At 64.1% G+C, this 17,118-nt stretch overlaps 1 long non-coding RNA gene across 1 annotated transcript; it reads left to right on the top strand.

Annotated features, from left to right (window-relative positions):
• The first annotated feature begins 10,451 nt into the window (after positions 1–10,451).
• Positions 10,452–16,466, top strand: LOC138844514 (uncharacterized). The gene is made up of 3 exons (XR_011380406.1): positions 10,452–14,498; positions 14,628–14,759; positions 15,414–16,466. It is a non-coding gene; the product is annotated as an uncharacterized lncRNA (long non-coding RNA).
• Positions 16,467–17,118: the final 652 nt, after the last annotated feature.

Here is a 17,118-nt window from a genome sequence, read left to right as displayed (position 1 = left end):
GGGGGTCCGTGACTCGCGTCTGAGTTCTGCCCACTTTTGTTTGGGCTGGAGGCTGTCCCTCAGCTCCCAGAGGCAGCTGCAGGAGTGGGGGGGGGCGTTCACCGAGGGTCCCGTTCTTGCCTAAGCCACGGTGGCAGACAGCCTGGGTGTGTGACACCTAGAGGTACAAAAGAGTGGCCGTGAAGCCGGAGGTGATGTAACCCACGGTGCTGGCCTGGAGGGGAGGCGAGGACCCCTTGAGGACGAGGGCCAGGGGCTTTTCTGTCCAGGGCAGCCCGTGGGAAAGTGGGCTCCTTCCTGCTCAGGGAGGGAGGGCCCTGTCAGCCATGGAGCACGCTGAGTCAAAAAAGATTGCCTGGGGCCAGCCGCCAGCCACGTGTCCCGGAGAAACGGCGTCCCCGCTGCCTTCAGGTCCATCTGGTCCCCTAAGCAGCCCACCTGGGCATCCCTGTGAGTTGTTAGCACTGGATTGAGGGCATCCCAGAACCCTCCGTGGCCTGCTCTGTGGTTCCCGAATCCGAGGCTAATCCCAGAGGAGGGGACCACCCCTGCTCTTCCACCCGGGAGCCTGGCTGTTCTGAATCAAGTCCTGGAAACAGAGGGGCGGGGCAGGGTCCCTAGGGCACCCAGACCTGGAGCCTCACCGGCCCTGGCCCACAAGGATACCAGCTCTCCTCTCCCCTCCCCTCCCCTCCCCTTCCCTCCACCCTCCCCTCCCTTCTTGGGGCTCTTGCCAGTGGGTTGCTGAGGGGTCTCAGGCCCCAGGAAGCACCAGGAACCCCTTAGACCCTGAGGGAGTGGGCGTCAAAGTTCCCTGCCCGAGGCCCTGTCACCCCGCATTCTGCGTTTTGGAATCCGTCTAGGAAGAGACCAAGACAAACTACCTGGCAAGTGCAAACCCTGCTGGGGTCCTCCCGAGCCGTCCCCGGGCCTTTCCCTCTCAGTGTGTAGCCGGACATGAACTTGGGTGCTTATTGGATTAATGTTTCCTGTCAGGCCCCCAGATGATCCGTGTGCACACGGTCTCCTGCATGGGGTGCCCATCAGTCTTCCAGGCTGCAAAGTGGGGGTGGGGGAGATGCTTCGGGGCTGGCTCCCCGGGGGCAGGGGCGGGGTCTGCAGTCCTGGAGGTCCTTTAGGTTTGGGTCTGGGGCTGCTCAGAGTGGGGGTGCCCGGCGGCAGCAGCACAGCCGTGTGTGGGGGGAGTACCTGATTCTGCGCTGGCTTTGGGCTTGTCAAGGTTGACCCAGGCAGGTGGAGGCCGGGGGGGGGGGCGTCTCCCAGGTCCCAGGAGCTCTAGAGTGAGTGGCGGGGGGGAGTGGCTGTGGCTTAGAGACGTCACCCAAGCACGCAGGTTTGGTGCTTGGTTGGGAGGGAGGCAAATGCAGAGGGGGAAACGGACCCGAGGGGCCAGGTGGGGACGGTCCCCGCAGGTGAGAGCCCGCACTCAAGGCTTTTCTGGGGCTGCTGGCCCTCGGCCCTGAGTGTCTAGGAAGGAAGATGGACACACAGACGACCTCCCGCCTCCAATCCCGAGGACCAAAGCGCAAAGCTGGAGCAAAAAAAGAAGTTGACTCTGGTGGGGGCTTTGGGCTCGGCTGCCTGCAGGACAGACCGCGTGATTTACAGAGCCGCCTCCGGGTCCATGTCCCCCGACCCGGCAGCGCCTGGAGCTGGCGCCTCCCACCCCCCAGAAGCCTTTGATTGGCGCTCAGGCTGGGGGTGCTGTCTGGGCAGACTGGGGCCTGCTCAGGCAAATGGGTGCAAGGTGACCATCAGGCCCTGAGACCTTAGCAGTGTTAACAGGCCGTGTGGAAGGACCCTGCGGTGTTTGTGTGAACCTGCCATCCGCTGATTAGGCAAAAGCTTTGCCGGGAGAGACTGGAGAACACCGTGGGTCCCCTGCCAACAGGTCACCTCGTGCCAGACCAACAACACCAGGCAGCGTGGTCTCAGCGGTCACGTTTCTCGGGTGGTGGGCAGGGTAGCGTTTGTTAACTGCTCAGGAACCGTGGCCAAGACGAAGCAGACGGCTGCTGGGTCGACGCTGTGTGGAGGCGCTGATCAACTGGCAGTGCGGGCCTTCCCTAAGCTCCCAGCACCCACACCTGGTGGGGACCTCCCTCGGGGGACCCTCCTGGGCAGCAGCAGCCCCGCCCTCCTGTCTCCACAATTCTCTGTCTCGCTGCAGCTTTCCCTCTGCCCAGCCTCACCGTCTGTGTCGGAGACAAGGAACCGACCCTAAGTTCCCGTAGCAAGGCTGTGGGGTCGGGCCACGTCCTGTGGACTCCACCCGGCATGCTGGCCAGAGAGGACATGGGACAAATGGAATTGGGCGAAGCAACGAGTGTCACCAGGCAGGGCTGCGGGGAAGCCAGGACAGCTCGTACAGGGTTCACAGGGGTCCAAAGACCTCATTTTAGATCCCAGGAACTATGGCCCATAGCAATACGGGAATGTTGCCTTTCTGAGCCTGGTCCATTAGATATCCACTCCTGGTGCCGCCCAGGCTGCTGACCCCGAGATCGGCCGGCAGCAGCTTCTGCGTCGCCAGAGACCATTGTCCTTGGCGCGGCTTCACCTGCGGCTGACCCCAGATGCTGCCAGAGGTGATGGCAGAGCAGAGGAGAGACCCCCCACCCCCATCAAGTGTGTCGACCGGGGGTTCAGGAGATGTGGCTGGACTGGGGGACACTGGCTCTGTGTGCTGTGAAGAACCAGAGTGCAGAGCTGAGCCGAGCGTCGGCAGGGGGTGCCTCACTCTGCTGCCGTGAGCACGGATGGACTCAGGTGCTGCCTAGACCCTGCCACCAGCAGGCAGCGAACCGCACCCAGCCCCTCTCCCCAGCCCCCTTGGCCTTGCCCAGCCCCCCTCCCCAGCCCTCTTGGCCATGCCTGGCCCCTCCCCCCACCCCTCTCCCCAGCCCTCTGTGGCCGCGCCCAGCCCCTCTCCCCAGCCCCCTTGGCCTTGCCCAGCCCCCCTCCCCAGCCCTCTTGGCCATGCCTGGCCCCTCCCCCCACCCCTCTCCCCAGTCCTCTGTGGCCATGCCCAGCCCCCCTCCCCAGCCCTCTGTGGCCACGCCCTATGAGATCAGGGTCCAGCTGTCTGGGTCCTGGGGGCGCCTGGCTCCCGGGCTCAATCCTTCCAGTCCTTTCCAGGCCCCCCTGACAGCAAGGGCTTCCTGGCACTGCCCAGCACTTGTTACTCCTGGGCTCTTCGCGCCCACCCAGCTTCCCACTGCCCACAGATTAAAATCCAAACTCTCTAGCGCGGTGCGGGGAGGGGGCCAGGTGGTGCTTTGTGCCTGCCGCCTCCTGCAGGTGGCTCCCACCCCCGCCCCCACCCGCAGGGCCAGAGTCCCCTTGGCTTCTGGTACTTTGTGCTTGTCCCACCTTCTCTTTCCATCTTGAGGCTTGAATTGCGCTCCGATGCCAGCCTACGTCCCCCAGCCCCCAGCGGTTGAGGTCCAGGCGTGGGCCTCCCCGACCCGGCTCTCTTTAGGTGTCTACGGGGTTCCGGCTCCGCCGAGCTCATGTCCATGGCCGCCTGCATCAGCGCATCTGTCTCTCCCGTGACCCCGTGAGCCGGGGTTGTGTTTTCACAACCTCAATCTCGAACCCAGGGCCTGCTGCTGGCTTGCAGGTGTTCAGAGTCTCCTGCCACGCCTCTCCCCCTCCCCCCACCCCGGACTGGACACCCGGAGAGCTGCACAGGTGCACTAGCTGACCTCACATGTGCGCTGCAGGAAACCGCGACAGAGAAATGAAATGAGCAGGAAGAAACCAAGAGGAGGAGAAAGAAGAGGCCAGCGATGGCGGGAAGGCCCCGCTGCCATGGCTCTGGCCATGAGCGCCCGTCCAGGGGCCCCACCGCCCGCCTGGCTGCTAGCCCTTGGGAGCGTGGAGGAGAGTGTGGGGCAGGGGTGCAAGGCCCTTTGCCCCCTCCCCTCCGCTTGCCCAGGGGCAGGGACCACGTGGGGACGCCGCAGGACTGCAGGTTTCTTCTGTCCGAACTGAACGCCTCTGCTGAGCGGTCCCGGCCTCGCACCCTCCTCAGACTGGAGCGTGACCATTTCACATGTCCCCGGCCCCAGCCGCTGGGGCGACAGCTTGCTCTCTGCCGCAGAGATGGTTTTCGGGATGGAGAGAAGGGATGCGAGGCCCCAAAGATGGGGTCCTGCACCTGCTGGGGGCGAGGGGGGAAGCTGGTGACCAGGCCTGCCCACTGCAGTGCCCAGCAGCCCTGGATGGGGAGGGACGGTGCCAGCCCCCACCCCGGGAGCAGCCCCCCGCTTTTCCCCCCAGTCCCCTTCCCACAGGGCTGCCGCAGGGACCCCAGGCTCAGCCTGCGTTCACCCCACAGCTTGTGAGTGAGAAGAGGTGAGTGGGGAGGCCCAGGGACAAGAAGCCGCAGTGGGAGGGGCGGCTGAGCCCCGTGCCCGGCCTGTCCTCGGGAGACCCTGCTGGACACCTCCCCACAGGCCACTTGGGGGTGACAGGGGCCTCGAGAGTGAGGAGCTGCGGTGCGGGGCCACAGGACCCCCTCGCCCACCATGCGCAGCAGGGCCGCCCGGGCCGCACACCCTCCATTAGTGCGCTGGAAATCAGCGTGGCGGTTGACAGCCGCACCTGTGACGCGCTGGACTGCAAATACAATCTCATCAAGGGACACTCCCTTTTCCCAGCTGCTGGACGCCCATCCGTCCGCAGGTGCACCTGAACCTGGGCCCACATTTCGTGCAGGGGTCTGTGCTGGGTGAACAAAAGGCCTGGAGCGCTCAGGAACCGCTGGCTCTTTGCCCACCCCGTCCCTGGGAAACGGGTGGCCAGCTCTCTGGGCCCCTGGTTGGGAAGGAGTGTCTGGGCCCCTCAGTGCTGCTGGCCCTGGGGTCTGCCAACTGCACTTGAGGGCTGCAGGGTGGAAGGAGTGAGGCCAGCTGAGCCAGTGGTGGGGGGCAGGACTCATCTGGCACCTGCTGACGGGTGAGCCGGTGCTGGGCAGGACTGGCTGGAGCCCGAAACCCGAGATCCCTCAGAAAACATGGCCGTCGTCTTGGCATTCAGACTGAAAACGCCCATCGGGATGGAGGCCATTGGAGAATTCTCAAGGGACTGGGGAGGGGCCGTCCGTCCTGGATTCCCTAGTTGCTGTGTCCGAGGAAGGACCAAGGGGGCCCGACTCCACCGTCCATCACGGTGCCGTGTCACGGAGCGCAGAGGGAGGCGCTCGGTGGGCACGGCAGGTCGGGGGGGGGGCGGCACACTCTTTGCTAAGGAGCGTCTGGCACGCAGCCGTGGGCGTGCTCCACGCTGAATTTCATCAGAGGGATGATTGCACCCCGAATTTCGGAGTTATCTGCACTTGCTATTCTACCTGGGAACCAGGAAAAGGGCTTTCCCAAAGTGTAGGTCCCCGTGGCGGGGAGACTGTGCAGATGCAGCGGAAGTGTGGCCCCCGGCTGGTGGCGTGGGAGTGACAGGGTCAGGGTCATTGTGCTTTGTTGCTTTCACCCCCTCCCCATCGGGAGCCTGCCCTGTTCCCCGCCTCTTCCCTCCCCCCACCTCCCGGCTGGGGCACCATTGGCTGAGTTGCAGCCACCTGGAGAAGACAGGGAACTGACAGGGCCGGGGGTGGGTGTTGTGTCCAGCCTGGAGTTCAGGGCCCCTCCTGGGCACTTCCCAGACCCGAGCTGCGGTTTTTTCCCGTTGGAGAAGCTGCTCGCAGCCAAGTTTGTGCCGTTTTCTTCTCTAAGACGACACCTGCCCGAGGCCGTTTTGCACAGCAGGTGCTGAGCCCCTGTGTCCACTGCCCTGCGGCCAGGTGAGTGAGTACCTCCCAGTCTTTGACCGCTGAGAGCGAAAGACATACGGGGCCAGCGGCGGCGGGGGCGGCGGCCAGCATGGCGTACGGAAGGCAATTCTACCGCTCTTGTCGCTTTACCACGGGGCCCACAGTGCAGGTTGACAACACAGGGCGTGAGACCCCGGGGTGCCTCCCGCACCCTTCACTTTCAGCGGGGATGGCCCCGGCAAGGCTGGCATTACCAGGCTGCAGAAACGGAACAGCTAACTCAGACCCACGGTGGCAACACAGCGGCTCTTTTTCAAATAAGCTGCATTTCAGAAAAATCCGAGACCGACACGCCTGCCGTCTCTCACTCTGGTAGGCGGCACTGAAAGGCACAGGCAGGATTCCTGGTCAAGGATTCACACACTGGCCATACCCAAACTCTGGGACCAGCCCCCCTCCCCCCCTGCAAACTAGTTACAATTTTCCAAGTGCCCACGGCAGCACCTGCTGTGGGGGCATCTGGCTCAGCAGCCATTTCCTTAAGCTGGGCGTGTGGCCGGCCGCCAGAGGACCCTCTGTGTGTGCCTGTACGTGCCACATCCTGCCTCGTCCCCTCCCACGTCTTGTCTCTGGCCAGCTCCTTTGAACTGGCCGTGGCTGCTTTGTTTCTAGCATAGCAGTGGCAGGTCAGCCATGAACTTGACCTTGATCGTGGCTTCCAGTCTGTACCAAGAGCTTGGTGCCAGAGGCTGCGGGTTAAGGGCTTTCAGGTTAAGGGCTGGTGACTGCCTTGTCGGATAGGCCCTTCCATGGATGCCCACGTCGGCAGAATCTGCCTTTCTGGCCGTCAGGCGACGGGCGGCTTCCCCTTTCCTTCCTGTCCCCGACCCCTTCCCCCTGCTGCCCCCTCCCCGCAGGCCCCGGTGCTGCCGGCCCTGCCCTGCACCCCTCCCAGGTCTACGAGGCCCAGGCTGTCCCCAGCTGCGCTGCTCCTCTGTGCGTGGCCTTCAGCTGCCGTCGGAATTCTCCCTCGTCCAGATTCTCAGCGGTTGGAGCCCTGCTTCTGCAGCCGGTGGGCTCTGGGATCCCGAGGGGCAGGGTCCAGAGCTTTGTAGGGGCCCCGCCACCTGCGAGTTCCCTGCAGAGGCCCGCCCGAGAGTGTGATGGGCCGTGGGCCTTTCCATGGCCGTGTTGTGCCCAGATCGTTAGATCCTCGCAGAGACCCCCAGAGAGTCCATCGCATCGAACTGCAAAAGCAAGGTTCATTCGGGAGTACAACCGCGACAGGGACCCCATCCAACCAACCCGCGCAGCGGAGCAAGGAGTGAGGCCCGGTCTTTGTTGGGAGAGTTTTTGAAGGAAAAAAGGGCTATATCAGCAGGAAAAGAGTTACATAGAGCACGGAGCTCTGGGCGCAGGGAGTCACAGGGGGGCTCCCAGCACGGAGCTCTGGGCGCAGGGAGTCACAGGGGGGCTCCCAGCACGGAGCTCTGGGCGCAGGGAGTCACAGGGGGGCTCCCAGCACGGGAGCTCTGGGCGCAGGGAGTTACTTTGTTTAGCAGTCTCTACTGTGCTGTCCTTGGCCTACCGAGCTAGCTGTCCCTGGTGAGCTTTGATATCTCTGGAATGCCTGAATGCCTGCTCTTACAAGGACTCAGGTCTGCTATGGGAAACGGAGGCTGCTTTGTTATTGTTTTAAAATGGAGTCACTTGGCCGGCGCTGCGGCTCACTAGGCTAATCCTCCGCCTAGCGGCGCCGGCACACCGGGTTCTAGTCCCGGTCGGGGCGCCGGATTCTGTCCCGGTTGCCCCTCTTCCAAGCCAGCCCTCTGCTGTGGCCAGGGAGTGCAGTGGAGGATGGCCCAGGTGCTTGGGCCCTGCACCCCATGGGAGACCAGGAAAAGCACCTGGCTCCTGGCTCCTGCCATCGGATCAGCGCGGTGCGCCGGCCGCAGCGCGCCGGCCGCGGCGGCCATTGGAGGGTGAACCAACGGCAAAGGAAGACCTTTCTCTCTGTCTCTCTCTCTCTCACTGTCCACTCTGCCTGTCAAAAAAAAAAAAAAATAAAAATAAAAATGGAGTCACTTTGGCTCTTCAGGCCGCCCCTGCCTTGGTGGAAGACGTGGTGAGACGTCTGGCCAGACCCCTGCTTTGCGCCAGCCCCTGGGACCTCCAACAGGCAGCTGGGGATGGGGGTGTCTCTGCCCACAGAGATGGGGCTGGAGATTTTTTAAAAAGAGTTATTTATTTATTTGAAATGCAGAGTTACAGAGAAGCAGAGGCAGAGAGACAGGTCTTCCATCCGCCGGTTCACTCCCCAGATGGCTGCAATGTCTGGAGCTGGGCTGATCAGAAGCCAGGAGCCAGGAGCTTCTTCTGGGTCTCCCGTGTGGGTGCAGGGGCCTGAGGACTTGGCCATATTCCATTGCTTTCCCAGGCCATAGCAGAGAGCTGAATTGGAAGTAGAGCAGCCGGGAATCGAGCTGGCGTCCACGTGGGGTGCCGGTACTGCAGGAGGCGGCTTTACCCGCTATGCCACAGCGCCGGTCCCTGTTGGGAGGTTTGGGGCTGGATGAATAAACAGTCTCCCTTCTGACGGCAACAGGAGAGATGAAAGTCTGCAAGGCTGGGTGCACAGGCCCCTGCCCCCAGGGCTTCTGTCTGTGCCGGGCCCTGCTGGCCTGGGGTGCTGTGGTGGGTGGGAGGGGCTGGAGAAGAGGCCCCCACCGTTGCCCCCAGCTCCTGCAGGTTGACTTGGAGTTGGTATCAAAGGGCGCTTGGAGGATCAACGGCCAGGCAGAACCTCGTCGGGAGACGATTCAGAGGCTGACCGGGCCGCAGCCCTGCGCCCTGCTCTCCTCACCCCCACGTGAGGTGCAGGCGCCGTGAGACGCAGGCTTCTACTCCAGGGCTGTGGTCCTCTCTCCTGGTGGACCAAGGCCTTGAGGCTAACTCTGAGCCCTGGGGTCGACAGTGGAGCCCGGCCTGGCCTCAACACAAAGAACTCAGCGCAGAACGCGGACGTGGCCCTGGAGCTTCTACACACGGCTTCCCGCGGGCTCGTGGCACTTCCATGCTTAAGAAATGGCTGGCCTCGCTGGCAGCAGCCGTCCGTTTGCCTTGTGAGGGGCCTGTGTGGGGCAGGCACTGAGTTAGCAGCAGAGACCATGGGGACCTGGGTGCTGGTCACTCAGTAGCTGGAGCAGAGTCCCTGGGGAGGGTTGCCCAGCCTGGCCCGTGCCCTGGGGAGGGCTGTGGGGCAGGGAGGGCCGGAGCTGGACACTACTGAGGAGGAGCTGAGCCAGGCTCGGGGGGAGCCTGGCTGGGTGCAGCGGGTGACACTGGTGAGGGTGGAGGCATGGGGAGGCTAGTCCAGAGGAAACTGGGGACAGGCGGGGGGCAGAAGAGTTGTGGGGTTTGGGGACAGGGCTGCGTGCTGTGCCCTGGAGCCGGGGGGTCAGGCGGGTACCTTGGAGGGAGCTTGCTGGTCAAGGGCAGAGGAGGCCTCTGGGATGGACCAGGCTGGAGTGTGTGGGGGGGGGCAGAGACAGGCATGCAGGCCCCGGGGAGGGAGGGACTAAGAAAGAACAGACGGGGCAGTGGGGTGATGTCCCCTGAGTGGGGCATCTGGAGCCTGGTGCTGTGAGAGGCAGGCTGCCTCTTGCCCAGAGTGCCCTGGCTGGGGTTTGGGGGGGGGGTCCAGGCACCCTCCCCTCCCAGCAGCTTGGGCGCTGGGTGGGAGCTTGGTGAGTGGTTATGTTACTGGTGAATGGCAGGGTTCTTGTCTTCATGCAAGAAAGAATTCAGGCGTAAGACAGAGAGTAGTGGGAGGTAAAATAGCAAGGTTTATTAGGGCAGGGACATCTGTAAGAACGGATGGGCACCTCTCCAGGCAGGACCTGAGAGAGACTGCCCAGTCGCTCGGACTGGTGGGGGGAGAAGCGAGGCTACATGGTTGAGTGGAGAGATGACAGCTGGGCAGGCGGGCAGGCGGGCAGGCGGGCAGGCGGGCAGGCGGGCGGCTCAGCAGAGAGGCAGAGGGCTGAGCGAGCTGCCCGGTTGAGGCCGGAGGTTTTTAAGGAGATGGGTCTCTGTCTTCACATATCTCCTCCTGAAACAAATGATTTTATGGCTGTAAATATTAGGAAGCTCCTGAGTTTTTCCTTGAAGGTATCAGACAGGAGGAAGCCTAGCTGGCCGTCCTGGGTTCAGAGGAAGGGTGAGCAGGACCCCCTGGAGAATGGGGGTCCGGAGCAGGGTGTTTGAAATGCAGATACTGGGCTGCACCGGGAGATTGTGGAAGATTTGTCAGGCAGAAGGGGCGGGGCCCCCACCTGGCAGGTTATCGGGTAGGAGGGGCAGGGCAGATGCGACACTGGGCTGCCCCTGGAACGTTATCGGGATAACTCTGAGATGCAGATGCATGTGCTGGACATAGACGTCTTCTCTTTAGGCCTTTGTCACACACACATAAGCCCGTATCTGACTTCCTACCTAACAGTTCAGCCCTGTGGACACAGCTGAGCACAGGTGCAGCGAGCGGGGCGGGTGGGGGGGCCCGAGGGTGGGGACGTGGGAGCAGCAGGGCAGTGTTGGGGGGCTGCGTGGGGAGGATGAGGAGGAAGGGGGCAGGGCCAAGCATGGGATTCGGGCAAAAGCACTTTTTTAAAGATAAAGAGCGTCGACTGCTTCTCCCACCTCCCAAACCCTGGTGCTCCCGGTAGAACAGTCGGAAAAATGCCCTGACGCGTGAGGACAGCGGGCTTGCTGGGCTCCCTGCCATTACCAGGGCCTTGCAGTGGCCTCCTGCCACGGGTGTTGGGGTGTCTGGAGGCATCCCTCGGTGCGCGGTCACTTTGCAACGAGGGTCTTTCTCTGTCTACACCTTGCCTGGGATGCCTCCAGGAGCAACAGGCACAGGGCGCCTGTGCCCTGATCCCACCTTCCCAGCAGCAAGGAAGTGGCCCCCATCTCGGTGGAACGGGCTCCCCCCGGCGATCGGACGCTGGTGCATCCCGGCAGCTAAGTCCTCCCACGCCTGCTCTGCTCTCAGGATGACTCTCCAGATGTCCTGGGTCGGGAGGGAGGACTTGCATGCCAGGCGCCCCCTCTGCCGGGCCCCCCACTCGCTTTGTTAACTTCAAGTGTTCACGCAGCCCAGCTGGGAAATGCCACATTTCAGGGGCCGTGAGTGACGCCGCAGGCAAGCAGGAGAGCAGGTGGGGAGGGCTCCCAGGAGGGGAGGGGCTGACCTGGGAGAGGCACACAGGAGGTGGTCACGCCGTGGGCAGCGGCTCTCCAGGGAGCGCCGAGCTTGGGGACTAGGTCCTGCTTCATCTGCTGAGGGCCCGGGAGGAAGGGGGAGGGCCCCGGGCCTTGAGAAGTACGACCGACAGCGTGGGCAGAACCAGAACCCACGGCCAGGCCTCCAGGCCGTGGGCGCCTGGATAATGTTTGCTTTTCCCCTTGAGGAGACGATTTTGGTGGGTTCTTTGGCTGACGGGTTCCGGGTGCAGGGGGAGGGGGTGTGGTAAGGACGCTGTTGGGAGAACGAGGGCCCCCTCCCTCTGGACTGCCCCAGCCAGGCCTCAGGGACCAAGCAGGCGTCCTCGTGCCCCCCAGGTAGGGCTCCAGTTAGGCTGCACAGTTGTGGCTGCGGTGGGGGGGCACCAGGACACCTGCGGCTCCTCCTGCCCATGGTGCGGGGGGTGGGGCTGGTGGGGTGGGGTCTTCCCTCTCTGTGCATCTCCCTTTGGGGAAGGAGGAGTCTGTAGAACCCCTGCTTCCTCTGGGGGTCCCCCCGCCACCGTGGCCCCTCCGTGCAAGGGGGTTGAGTGTGGGAGAAGCTGCATTGTGCTGCTGTGGGGGCGTTGTTGTCCTTGGCGGCCGAGCCGGGTTGGCAGTGGACGCTGGGCCCCGGGAGGCCTCTGCTTAAGTGTCCCTTGATGGCAGGGCTTCCGTGCAGGTCCTGTGGGAGACTCTGCTCAAAAAAAGAAAAAAAACCCAACTTGCCCTGCCCCTCTCGCTAAAGAGCACATGCGGGGTTGAAATGCCACTTTGAGAGCAGGAAGGAGCCAGCAGCCAGAGGCTAAGGCCGCGCTGTGATCGCCAGGGCCCCCCGGTACAGGCCTCGCCCACCCACTGCTCCCAGGCACCGCGTGCACCGAGCACACAGCCAGCAGCGCAGGTCTGAGTCTGAGTTCTTCCTGGGGCTCTGGGCAGGCAGCTGTGGCCGAGTCCACGGCTCTGCGTGGTTCCCCGGCGCCCACTGACTGGTGGGAGACCCGGCTGCCACGCGCCTGCTTCTGTGTGGTTTTCTCCTGACCGCAGTGGATTCTCTAGGGGACAAGGGGAGCATCTCGTGGCTCCGCGGCCCCGGGAACAGCTCAGGAGTGCGCATGGGGCAGGCGCTAAGGAGAAGTTTCAGTTTTGAGTGACAGTGGTTTCCTTGAAAGGCATTAGAGATCCTTCATCCACTGATTCACTCCCCAGACGGCTGCACGGCCGGGGCCAGGCCAGGAGCCAGCAACTCCGCCTGGGTCTCCCACTTGGGTGCAGGGCCGAGCACCTGGGTCATCTTCGGCTGCTTTCCAGGCCGTTAGCAGGGAGCTGGATGGGAAGTGGAGCAGGCAGGACACTGGCGCCCGTGTGGGATGCTGGCACCGCAGGCGGCGGCTTTACCCACTGAGCCACAGCGCCGGCCTGGGACTGAGCTCTGACGCCATAGCCGTGCTGGCTCCCGGGGGCTTCCGGTCTTAGAGGTGGTGGGCAGGGTGAGGCCAGGAGGACGCCGTGGCGTGGGTGTGCGCCATGGCAGAGGAGGATACAACTCCTGAGCTTGCCAGGGCTGTGTCACACACACATCCCCACACAATGAACGTGCGACCAGTGACCTCACAGTTCCTGGGGGTGAGAAGTCGTGAGTGCTCCCCGCTGGGAGGAAGCGCTGGTGCTGGCAGCCCGTGCCCCTCACAGGGCTCCCGGGGGGAAGTTGCCCGGCCTTTCCTCGTGGCTAGAGGCCACCTGCCCCGCTCACAGCCCCCTCCTCTGTGTTCTTTTTTTTTTTTTTTTATTTGACAGGTAGAGATATAGACAATGAAAGAGAGAGACAGAGAGAAAGGTCTTCCTTCCTCTAGTTCACTCCCCAAATGGCCGCTATGGCCGGCGCTGAGCCGATCCGAAGCCAGGAGCCAGGTGCTTCTCCTGGTCTCCCATGCAGGTGCAGGGCCCAAGCACTTGGGCCATCCTCCACTGCCCTCCCTGGCCACAGCAGAGAGCTGGCCTGGAAGAGGGGCAACCGGGACAGAATCTGGCGCCCCAACAGGGACTAGAACCAGGGGTGCTGGCGCCGCAGGCAGATTAGCCAAGTGAGCCACGGCGCCAACCCCCTCCTCTGTCTTCTCAAATTCATCTCGGTGACGTTGCCCCCCTGTCCCCAAGGTTCCTCGTGGTTGCTGTGGGCCCAGCCAGAGAGCCCAGGGTGGGCACACGTGGGCTCTGCACCCCAGCCACCCAGACCCCCCGTGCAGTCTGAACCCTGCCTTGTCCTGCAGCACAGCAGGGCCACAGGGCATCGTGGGGGAGAACTGCTGTGTCTACCACGGAAGCCACGGTGACCAGCGCCTGCCTTCCACTCTCACGGGACGTGGCCTCGCTCAGGGAGTTTGTGTGGATTCTGCTGTTTGCGTGGCGGGGAGAGTCCCCTGTGTGCCTGAGCCGGCCCAGTCGGAGGCTGGTGGCTTCCTCTTCCTTCAGTGCCCCCTCCTGCATCTGTGCCTCGCGGCTCTCGCCGGCTCCGAGGAGGGGGTGTTGGGGGTCCCCACGTCCAGGTTGAAGGGACAGTGGCCCCTGGAGGGGTCAGAAGATGCACTTGACCTATCTGAGAAGCTGATTGCCTTGGCATGAGCTGTTGGGCTTGCTTGGGGACGCCTAGGCCAGTGACCGGAGCCCCCCGGGTCTGACGCCCTGGAGCTTCTCCCCAGGAAGCCTCCAGAAAGGAGCTGGTGGGCGGCGCCCCGGCTGGCTCACAGCTGGCAGTGCTGTTTGTTCCTGGCAGCCAGGAGCGGACAGCGCGAGGAGCCCACCAGCCAGGTGAGAGCCCAGGGCCTGGGCTGTGGGTGTCACAGTCTGGACCAGGGCTGCCCCCAGCAAGGAGGGGGTCTTAGCTGCTGGGGTCTTCCACGGGTGACGTGGGCAGGGACTTGGTGCCCAGGTCGCTGCCTGGCACTGGTGTCGGGGGGAGGGGCTTGTGAGCAGGTGGGGTGGGCTGTGCCTTGGATGGGGGCGCTCGTCAGCCTGGGGGGCGTTGTTTGTTGTGCAAGGGGGCGCCTTGGAGAGGGGGGTGATGGAGACGGTTCCTCGAGCTGCGAGGTGGGGCAGGGGTGTCCCTGTCTCCCCCTGTGCAGCTGCGATCCTGCTGGCCTAACCTGCTGTGTGTAAACCCTGCAGGATGTGAGAGGTGAGCTGCCTGGGTAGAGTGGGAAGGGGGACACGGGGGCAGTGGTGGGACCCTGAGCCACCTGGGCAGCAGCTGCCGAGGGCTGGCTGGGCCCTGGGCTCTCCCGCCGGCAGCTGCTGGCTTGGGAAGCCTGGAAGTTGGGGTTTTCTTTCAGGAATTCCGTGCTCAGCTGGACAATGTCAAGAGGACCGTGACGGCGCTGGCTCCTCCCTCGGAGCAGCCCGCGGAGAGAGCCCTGCAGAAGCAGGGGTGAGGCCCTGGGTGGGAACCAGGGCTGGGGGAGAGGGGAGGTGTCCAGGGGGCCCACCCAAGAAGCCCCAGGGTTCTGGGGAGCCTGGGACGGGCAGCCCCTTACATGGGGGAACTTGTCTGCCCCAGGTCCAGCCAGGATTTCTCAGGGAGACCCCGCTGCCCTCCCTCTCTGTGCCATTGTGGAGGGCGAAGACTGGCATGCGTGCATTGAGCCCCGCGGCCCTGGAGCAAGGGGGCGCCCAGAGCGCCCGGCCGGAGGTGGGTGTTTCCAGGGGCTGCAGCGGGCCTGGCTGGGACACCCCGGGGGCACGTGGGAGCCGGTGCATCCGCTGGTCTCAGCCAGCTCAGGTGTGGCTCACACGCAGCGCCGTCCAGGATCAGGGAGCCAGCACGGCTGTGGGCCGGGGCGGGCCCCCGGCAGGTCGCACACGGCCCGCCTCTCCTCGGGTCCTCACGCCCCAGGGAGGACAGGGAATGAGCCAGCCGGGTCCCCCGTGTAAGGGCTCTGCACTGGGCGTCCCCGGGAGCCGCCATCTCTGGGACTCGTGCTGTAGCCGGGTGTCCGGCTCAGCACCGCTGCTGTTGGAACCACCAGGCAGGGCGGCCCTCGTTACTGTAAAATCCCGCGGCGCGTCTGCTCTGCTGTCCCACAGGAGTGTCCCTGGCATGGCCCACCACGTAGCCATCCCCGTGACCTGGTGCCACCTGACCCCACGGATTCTCCCCGGAAGCAGAGCCGCGTCGTGGGGTCAGAGCCGCCGGGTGGGGGTGGCGGGAGAGGGAGGCGGCCTGGAAGCCTCCAGGGCTGGGCTGGGTCTAAGCGGGACCTCAGCCCACACCATCCTCTGGCTTCCTCATGGGTGAAATGGGGATAGAAGCAGGGATCACAGCATCGCGGTGTTCTGACGACAGGCGACAGGACGCGAGACACGACGGTGCCGGCCGCCACCCTGGTAGGGCAATGATTCCAGAACATGCACCAGCTTATCTTGGCTGTTCCAGGTCCGGAGCCCAGCACGTCCCTGGGGGCGGTCGCCGTGCGGCGCCGTGGGGCCGCCTCTGCTATTGGCCGCCGTGGAGGGGCCGCCTCTGCTATTGGCCGCCGTGGAGGGGCCGCCTCTGCTATTGGCCGCCGTGGAGGGGCCCGCCTCTGCTAGTTTGGCGTTTGAGAAGCAAATGAGAATTCAAAGCTGCAATGGCGGTTTCTGTTCGGAGTCCTGTGTGGGAGAGGCCTCCTCCAGCTGGGGCCGCGCCCTCCTGGCTCCCGGACGCTGCCCACGTGCCACAGGCAGGGAGGAGCTGTCGGAGCCCCTGCCTGGCTGTCCCGGCTGATGGACGGCGTGGTGGGAGCTGATCCCAACCGGCGAGTCCCAGACGTGACGTCACACTCTTGCAGTCAGTCCCGGGTGCTGTGCAGTGCTGTGTGGGCCGCGTCCACACCGCCAGTGACCAAGGTGGTCCCTGGTGCTGTCCAGTGCTGTGCTGGCCGCGTCCACACCGCCAGTGACCAAGGTGGTCCCCGGTGCTGTGCAGTGCTGTGTCCACACTGCCAGTGACCATGGTGATCTCCAGTGCTGTGCTGGCCGCGTCCACACCGCCAGTGACCAAGGTGGTCCCCGGTGCTGTCCAGTGCTGTGTGGGCCGCGTCCACACCACCAGTGACCAAGACAGTCCCCAGTGCTGTGCTGTGCTGTGTCCACACTGCCAGTGACCATGGTGATCTCCAGTGCTGTGCTGGCTGCATCCACACCGCCAGTGACCAAGGTGGTCCCTGGTGCTGTGCAGTGCTGTGCTGGCCGCGTCCACACTGCCAGTGACCGAGGTGGTCTCCAGTGCTGTCCAGTGCTGTGCTGTGTCTGCACTGCCAGTGACCGTGGTGGTCCCTGGTGCTGTGCAGTGCTGTGCTGGCCATGTCCACACTGCCAGTGACCGTGGTGGTCCCCGGTGCTGTGCAGTGCTGTGCGAGCCGCGTCCACACCACCAGTGACCAAGGTGGTCCCTGGTGCTGTCCAGTGCTGTGCCACGTCTACACTGCCAGTGACCGTGGTGGTCCCTGGTGCTGTCCCGTGCTGTGCCACGTCTACACCGCCAGTAACTAAGACAGTCCCCAGTGCTGTGCTGTGCTGTGTCCACACTGCCAATGACCATGGTGATCTCCAGTGCTGTGCTGGCCGCGTCCACACCGCCAGTGACCAAGACAGTCCCCAGTGCTGTGCTGTGCTGTGCTGGCCACGTCCACACTGCCAGTGACTGAGATGGTCCCCAGTACTGTCCAGTGCTGTGCTGGCCATGTCCACACTGCCAGTGACCGAGGCGGTCCCTGGTGCTGTCCAGTGCTGGCCGTGTCCATACCTCCAGTGACTGAGGAAGTCCCCAGTGCTGTCCAGTGCTGTGCCGTGTCCACACCTCCTCCGTGCTTTACCAGCCAGTCCTGTGACCCCTTGGTGCTGTCGAACCGACAAGCGGCGTCCAGGTCGGTAGTGTTTGCTGGATCTGTACCTAGCAAGCCGGTGCAAGGAGTGGGGGCTCGCGGTGGGGGGCGGCTGGGGACCCTCGGGTTCCAACCCCGGGTCTCACCTGCTCAGGTAGGTGCTGGCACTGCAGGCTGGGGCTTTAC

Source organism: Oryctolagus cuniculus, chromosome 12 (assembly GCF_964237555.1).
Source record: "Oryctolagus cuniculus chromosome 12, mOryCun1.1, whole genome shotgun sequence".
NCBI lineage: Eukaryota > Metazoa > Chordata > Mammalia > Lagomorpha > Leporidae > Oryctolagus > Oryctolagus cuniculus.
This window is presented reverse-complemented; position numbering and strand designations above follow the sequence as displayed.